This window comes from Cucurbita pepo, chromosome LG03 (assembly GCF_002806865.2).
Source record: "Cucurbita pepo subsp. pepo cultivar mu-cu-16 chromosome LG03, ASM280686v2, whole genome shotgun sequence".
In the NCBI taxonomy this organism is placed as follows: Eukaryota; Viridiplantae; Streptophyta; class Magnoliopsida; order Cucurbitales; family Cucurbitaceae; genus Cucurbita; species Cucurbita pepo.
Window position 1 is genome coordinate 6,470,131 of NC_036640.1, and position 6,117 is coordinate 6,476,247.

Genomic DNA, 6,117 nt, shown 5'->3' on the forward strand with positions numbered 1-6,117 from the left:
GTACTAGAACAAGACTGTCAATTATTTCCTTGAAGCAACGGCCTTGTATTCGCCCTCTGTACTAGAACAAGACTGTCGATTATTTCGGCCTTGTATTCGCCCTCTGTACTAGAACAAGACTGTCGATTATTTCCTTGAACTCTGAAGCAATAATTGGGATAGAGATAATATACTAAATATTTATTAAGCGTCTATTTATTAAGCTTGGAGGCTGACTTATTTATAGTAAAAACTAAGGAAGAAAAGTACTAAATATTTATATACGGTAGGTGTAGAAAAACTATTTATAGTAAAAATGTGATATTGGGCTATGGAGACGGACTATTTATAGTAAAAATGGGATAGAGATAATATACGTGGAGGCTGACTATTTATAGTAAAAACTAAGGAAGAAAAGTACTAAATATTTATATACTAGTAGGTGTAGAAAAACTGTACTAAATATTTATATACAGTAGGCATAGATTAACTATTTAGGCTGAGGCTGACTATTTATAGTAAACTATGCAAGGTACTAAATATACAATAGGGGTAGAAAAATACGGAGGCTGACTATTTATAGTAAAGATAGTAAAGATCAGAGATATATATACTAAATATTTATATATAAAAATTAGCTGACTATTTATAGTAAAGATAGTAAAGATGAGATATATATACTAAATATTTATATATAAAAACTAACTATTAAACTAACTATTTGACCCTAAAATGTTGAATATAGAGGCTGACTATTTATAATAAAGATTAGAGATATATATACTAAATATTTATATATATGCAAGGTACTAAATATACCGTAGGCGTAGAAAAATACGGAGGCTGACTATTTATAGTAAAGATAGTAAAGATGAAAGAGACATATATACTAAATATTTATATATAGTAGGCTTAGATAAACTAAGCAAGCTACTAAATATTTATATATATAATAGGCGTGGAAAAACNCGTAGGAGGCTGACTATTTATAGTAAAAATTTGATCGATATATATATATTAAATATTTACATACAGTAGGCGTGGAAAAACTAAGAGGCTATTTAATATTTATATATAGTAGGCATGGAAAAACTAAGAGGCTATTAAATATTTATATATAGTAGGAATGGAAAAACTTAAATATTTATATATGGTAGGCGTGGAAAAACTAACTCGNATATAGTAGGCATGAAAAACTAGGAGACTATCAAATATTTACACACAGTAGGCGTGGAAAAACTAAGAGGCTATTCAATATTTATATATAGTAGGCGTGGACAAACTAAGAAGCTATTAAATATTTATATATAGTAGGCATCAAAAACTAGGAGGCTATCAAATATTTATATATAGTAGGCGTGGAAAAACTAACTAGATACCGAGGCTGACTATTTAGAGTAAAAATCTAATAGAGATATATATACTAAATATAGGCTGGAAGCTAATACCTAACTATTTATAAAAAAACTGATAGAGATATATATATACTAAATATTTATATATATTTGGCGGTTATATTGTTAAAGTTATATATTTATAATAAACTGAAATCATATATATATTCATTAGGCAGTGCTATATTTCTCATACTTCACCAATCATATATATACCCATTAGTCAGTGCTATATTTCTCATACTTCACCTCCTCTCTTTGCATACGTTGAAGTCATTAATACAAAACTTTTAGTCAATATTTCTCCTTACATTTTCTCTATCAAGTACTTTGTGTTCATTTAGATTGAGTGTGTGCGTTGTTGTGTGATTCTAATAACTGGTATAGAGTGAAGTGAGATTCATCACGGTATGTGAAGATGGAAAGTTCAAAGACAAGAATTGAAAAGTTTGATGGATTCGATATCAGTTTCTAGAAGATGCAGATTGAAGATTATATGACCAAAAAGATCTTCAGAAACCCCTTTTGGGGGTGAAGTAGAATATCATGACCACGGAGGACTGGAAGCTCAAGGATCGTCACGCCTTAGGGTTGATTTGGTTGACGCTGTCCAGAAACATGATTTTCAAGATCATTAAAGAGAAGACGACATCGGGCTTATGGAAGGTGTTGTCAAATATGTACGAAAATCCGTCGGCTATGGACAAGATGTATTTGATGCAAAGGTTGTTCAATCTACAAATGTCTGAAGGTAGCTTTGTTGCAGATCATATAAATTAGTTGAACATGATTGTGAGCCAATTGAGCTTAGTGGAAATTATGTTCAAAAATGAAACTAAAGCATTGATTTTGATGTCATCTTTACCCGAGTCGTGGTATACTGTTGTTGCTGCAATCAACAGTTCACGAGGATCTGATAAACTGAAGTGTGATGAAATTCGAGATGTCAGCAAAAGTATTCCCAAACGAGAAGTAAATTAAAGAGACCAAACAAACATGAGCGATCAAAATCAAGAAATCGAGAAAAATCTCCAAATAAACCAAACGTAAAGTGTTGAAATTGTGGAGAATAATGACACTTTTGGACAGATTGTACAAAATTGAAGAAAAGAAAAATCACAAATTTGAAAATGACATTGATTCTATATATTCAGCAGAAGATACAGAGAATGCTCTAATTCGTAGCATGAATAGCCCAACTGAATTCTGGATTTTAGATTCAGTTGCATCGTTTCATTTGTCTTCAAGTAAGGAATTGTTTCAAAATTTCAAATAAGAAAATTTTGGGAAGGTGTATCTTGCCGACAACAAAACGTTGGAGATTGAAGGGAAGAGAGATGTCTACATACAAATTCTAGCAGAAAATTGGTGGACGTTATAGGATGTCAAATATATTCCTGATCTCAAGAAGAATCTGATCTCTATTGGTCAATTGGATAGCACAGGTTATGCAGCCAAGTTTGGAAAGAGTTTGGGGAAGATTGTGAAGGGTGTCATGGTGATAGCATGACACAAAATCTGGAACCGTATACCCCACTGTAGGGTGTATAGACATGGTTGCTATTGCTAAGAGTGCTTTCAATTAAAGTCTACTTGAATTGGAAGCACTCTGAGCAACAACAATCATGTTTATACACCTTACAGTAGTGTCAATAGAATTGCACATATGAGATTCAAAATAATGAGATGATGGCTGTGAATGGAGTTTTAGAAGGCGTAAAATCTATTGATATGGATGTTTGTGCGAGCTGCGTTATGAAAAAATATAAACGAGTCAGCTTCACAAAAGCGGCCAAAAAACCATAGAAAGTGCGATTGGAAATGGTTCATACAGACGTTTAGGGACCATCTCCAGTTTCATCATTTCTAGTACCAAAATTTCATTGGTTAGATGTCTCGCACCCTGCAGCAACTACTCTCTGTTGTCCTAAGGCTATTCAGATATCTCACTATCACACTATTAATAGAATATTTTGGAGATATATTTTAATAATTAGTTAGAATATATGTGAGATTTTTAGGGAGTTGTTAGTATAGATTTGATTAACCGTACATTTTATTTATTTACAATATTTAGTTAGTTATATATTTTTTTTCTATTTTTAGGTATTAGTTGATAGTTTGTATCCTATTTAAACGTGGTAAACCTGAATGAAGATCATACTTTCGATCCCAATTCTATTTCTATTTTTCATTCTTAACATGGTATCAGAGCATCGATCTTGGTGTTCTTTAATATCAAAATTTCCTTTATGGCGGAATTAGCCAAATCCAGCTTTAAAATTTCGGATGTTGATTTAACACATCCTTACTATATTCATCACTCTGATCAGCCAGGATATTCACTTGTTCCAATAAAATTAAATGGAGCAAATTACCAATCCTGGAGTAAATCAGTTATGCATGCTCTTATTGCCAAGAAGAAAATTGGCTTCATTGATGGCACAATTGAGAAACCGTCCCAAGATGTAAATTCAACCAAATTTGAACTCTGGAATCAGTGCAACAGTATGATAATATATTGGTTAACTTATTCCGTTGAAGCAGATATAGCTAAAGGCATTATTCACGCCAAGACAGCTCATCAAGTGTGAGTTGATCTTCACGATCAATTCTCACAAAAGAATGCTCCAGCAATTTTTCAAATACAAAACTCGATAGTAACGATGTCACAAGGAACCATGGCACTGTCAACATATTTCACCAAGCTCAAAGCACTCTGGGATGAGCTGGAAGCGTTCCGCACACTATTTACCTGTAATGAACGTCAAATACATATTGATCAACGCGAAGAAGACAAGTTGATGCAATTGCTCATGGGGCTCAATGAGTCTTAAAAAACGGTGAGATCTAACATATTGATGATGTCTCCATTACCTAAAAGTGGTCACACAATCAATGAGTGTCAAATTCTTAAGTTTCACTGTAAGTTTTGTGATAGAAGGGACCATACAGAAGATCGGTGTCGACAGAAAAATAATTCTAGAAGGACAAGACAAGTCAATTAACACAATAATCATGGATATCGATCATCTGCAAATATGGCCGATGTTTCACAGTTGAATACAGAAGAACAGTCACCTAATTCAATTCCAAATTTTTCTTCTGAGCAATTACGACAGATAGCACAAGCCTTATCTGCAATCAATCATCACCCTTCTGGTAATTCTGACAATCATATCCATGTTGCAGGTTTGTTTCCCATATCTACATTATCTATTAACTCTGCGAGTTCTAATTCATGGATTCTCGATAGTGGAGCTACGGATCATATAGTATCAAAATCTTCTGTTATGACTGAACCAAAGGTTGCCATCATGTCTACAATAAATTTGCCTAATGGAGAGACAGCACGTGTGTCACATACTGGCAATATTTCCCTTAGCCCTAACCTTAAATTAAACAACGTTTTATGTGTGCCTTCATTCAATTTAAACCTAATGTCGATCAGCAAACTTACCAATAACTTGAAATGTTATGTCACCTTCTATCCTGATTCTTGTGTTATGCAGGACTTGGCTACGGGGAAGATGATTGGCTCGGGTAAACAATTTGGAGGTCTCTATCATATTTCTTCATCTCCAATCAAATCTTCAGCTCATCAAGTATCTCAGTCATCTGATTTGTGGCATTTACGCCTAGGTCATCCTTCTTTTTCTCGTTTTAAATTTCTAGCTGATCAATTGCATCTTAATAATGCGAGTTATTCTCATAATTGTAGTATCTGCCCGTTAGCAAAACAAACTAGGTTGTCTTTCCCAAGAAGTTCAATAACAACCCATTCTGCTTTTGATCTGATACATTGTGATGTTTGGGGACCACATAAAATTCCTACCCATTCTGGTTTGCGTTTTTTTCTCACTATTGTTGATGATTTTACTCGATGTACTTGGGTTTTTTTAATGCAACATAAGTCAGAAGTACATCATTTGTTAATGAACTTTGTTAAATTCGTTCAAACTCAATTTCATACTACTATCAAGATAGTTCGATCAGACAATGGGACTGAGTTCCTATCTTTGCAACCATTCTTTACTTCTTGTGGTATTGAATTTCAGCGCACTTGTGTCTATACTCCACAACAAAATGGAGTCGTAGAACGCAAGCATCGCCATATCCTAAATGTAGCTAGGTCTCTTCTTTTTCAGTCACAGGTTCCACTTAATTTTTGGGGAGAGTGCATTTTAACGGCTGTTTATCTTATAAATAGAACGCCATCACCATTATTATCTAACAAGACACCCTTTGAAGCACTCTACAAACGACCACCTACATTTCATCATCTTAAAGTTTTTGGTTGTAAATGTTATGCAACTATAGTACATCCTAAGCAAAAATTTGAACCTCGGTTAATTCCTTGTGTTTTCGTAGGATATCCTTGTGGTCATAAAGGTTACAAGTTGTATGACATGCAATCTCACAAATTCTTTATCAGCCGTGATGTTAAATTTTGTGAAGATGATTTTTCTTTTTCATCCGCTTCACAAACTTCGACATTAGCTCCTTCGACTCCTGTTGTACCACTTCATGATCCATCCTACTCAAACATCCATCCTCCACCTTCTATTCCTTCACCTCTGATTCCTCCGTCACCTCCTATCCCTTCACCTACTACTTCGTCGTCTCNCTTCTCCAGATTCGCCCACTAATTCCAATCCTATCCCACCTGATACATCAGCTCCACTTCGACGTTCTACTCGTACTAAACAGCCTCCAGCTTGGCATAAAGATTATGAGATGTCTT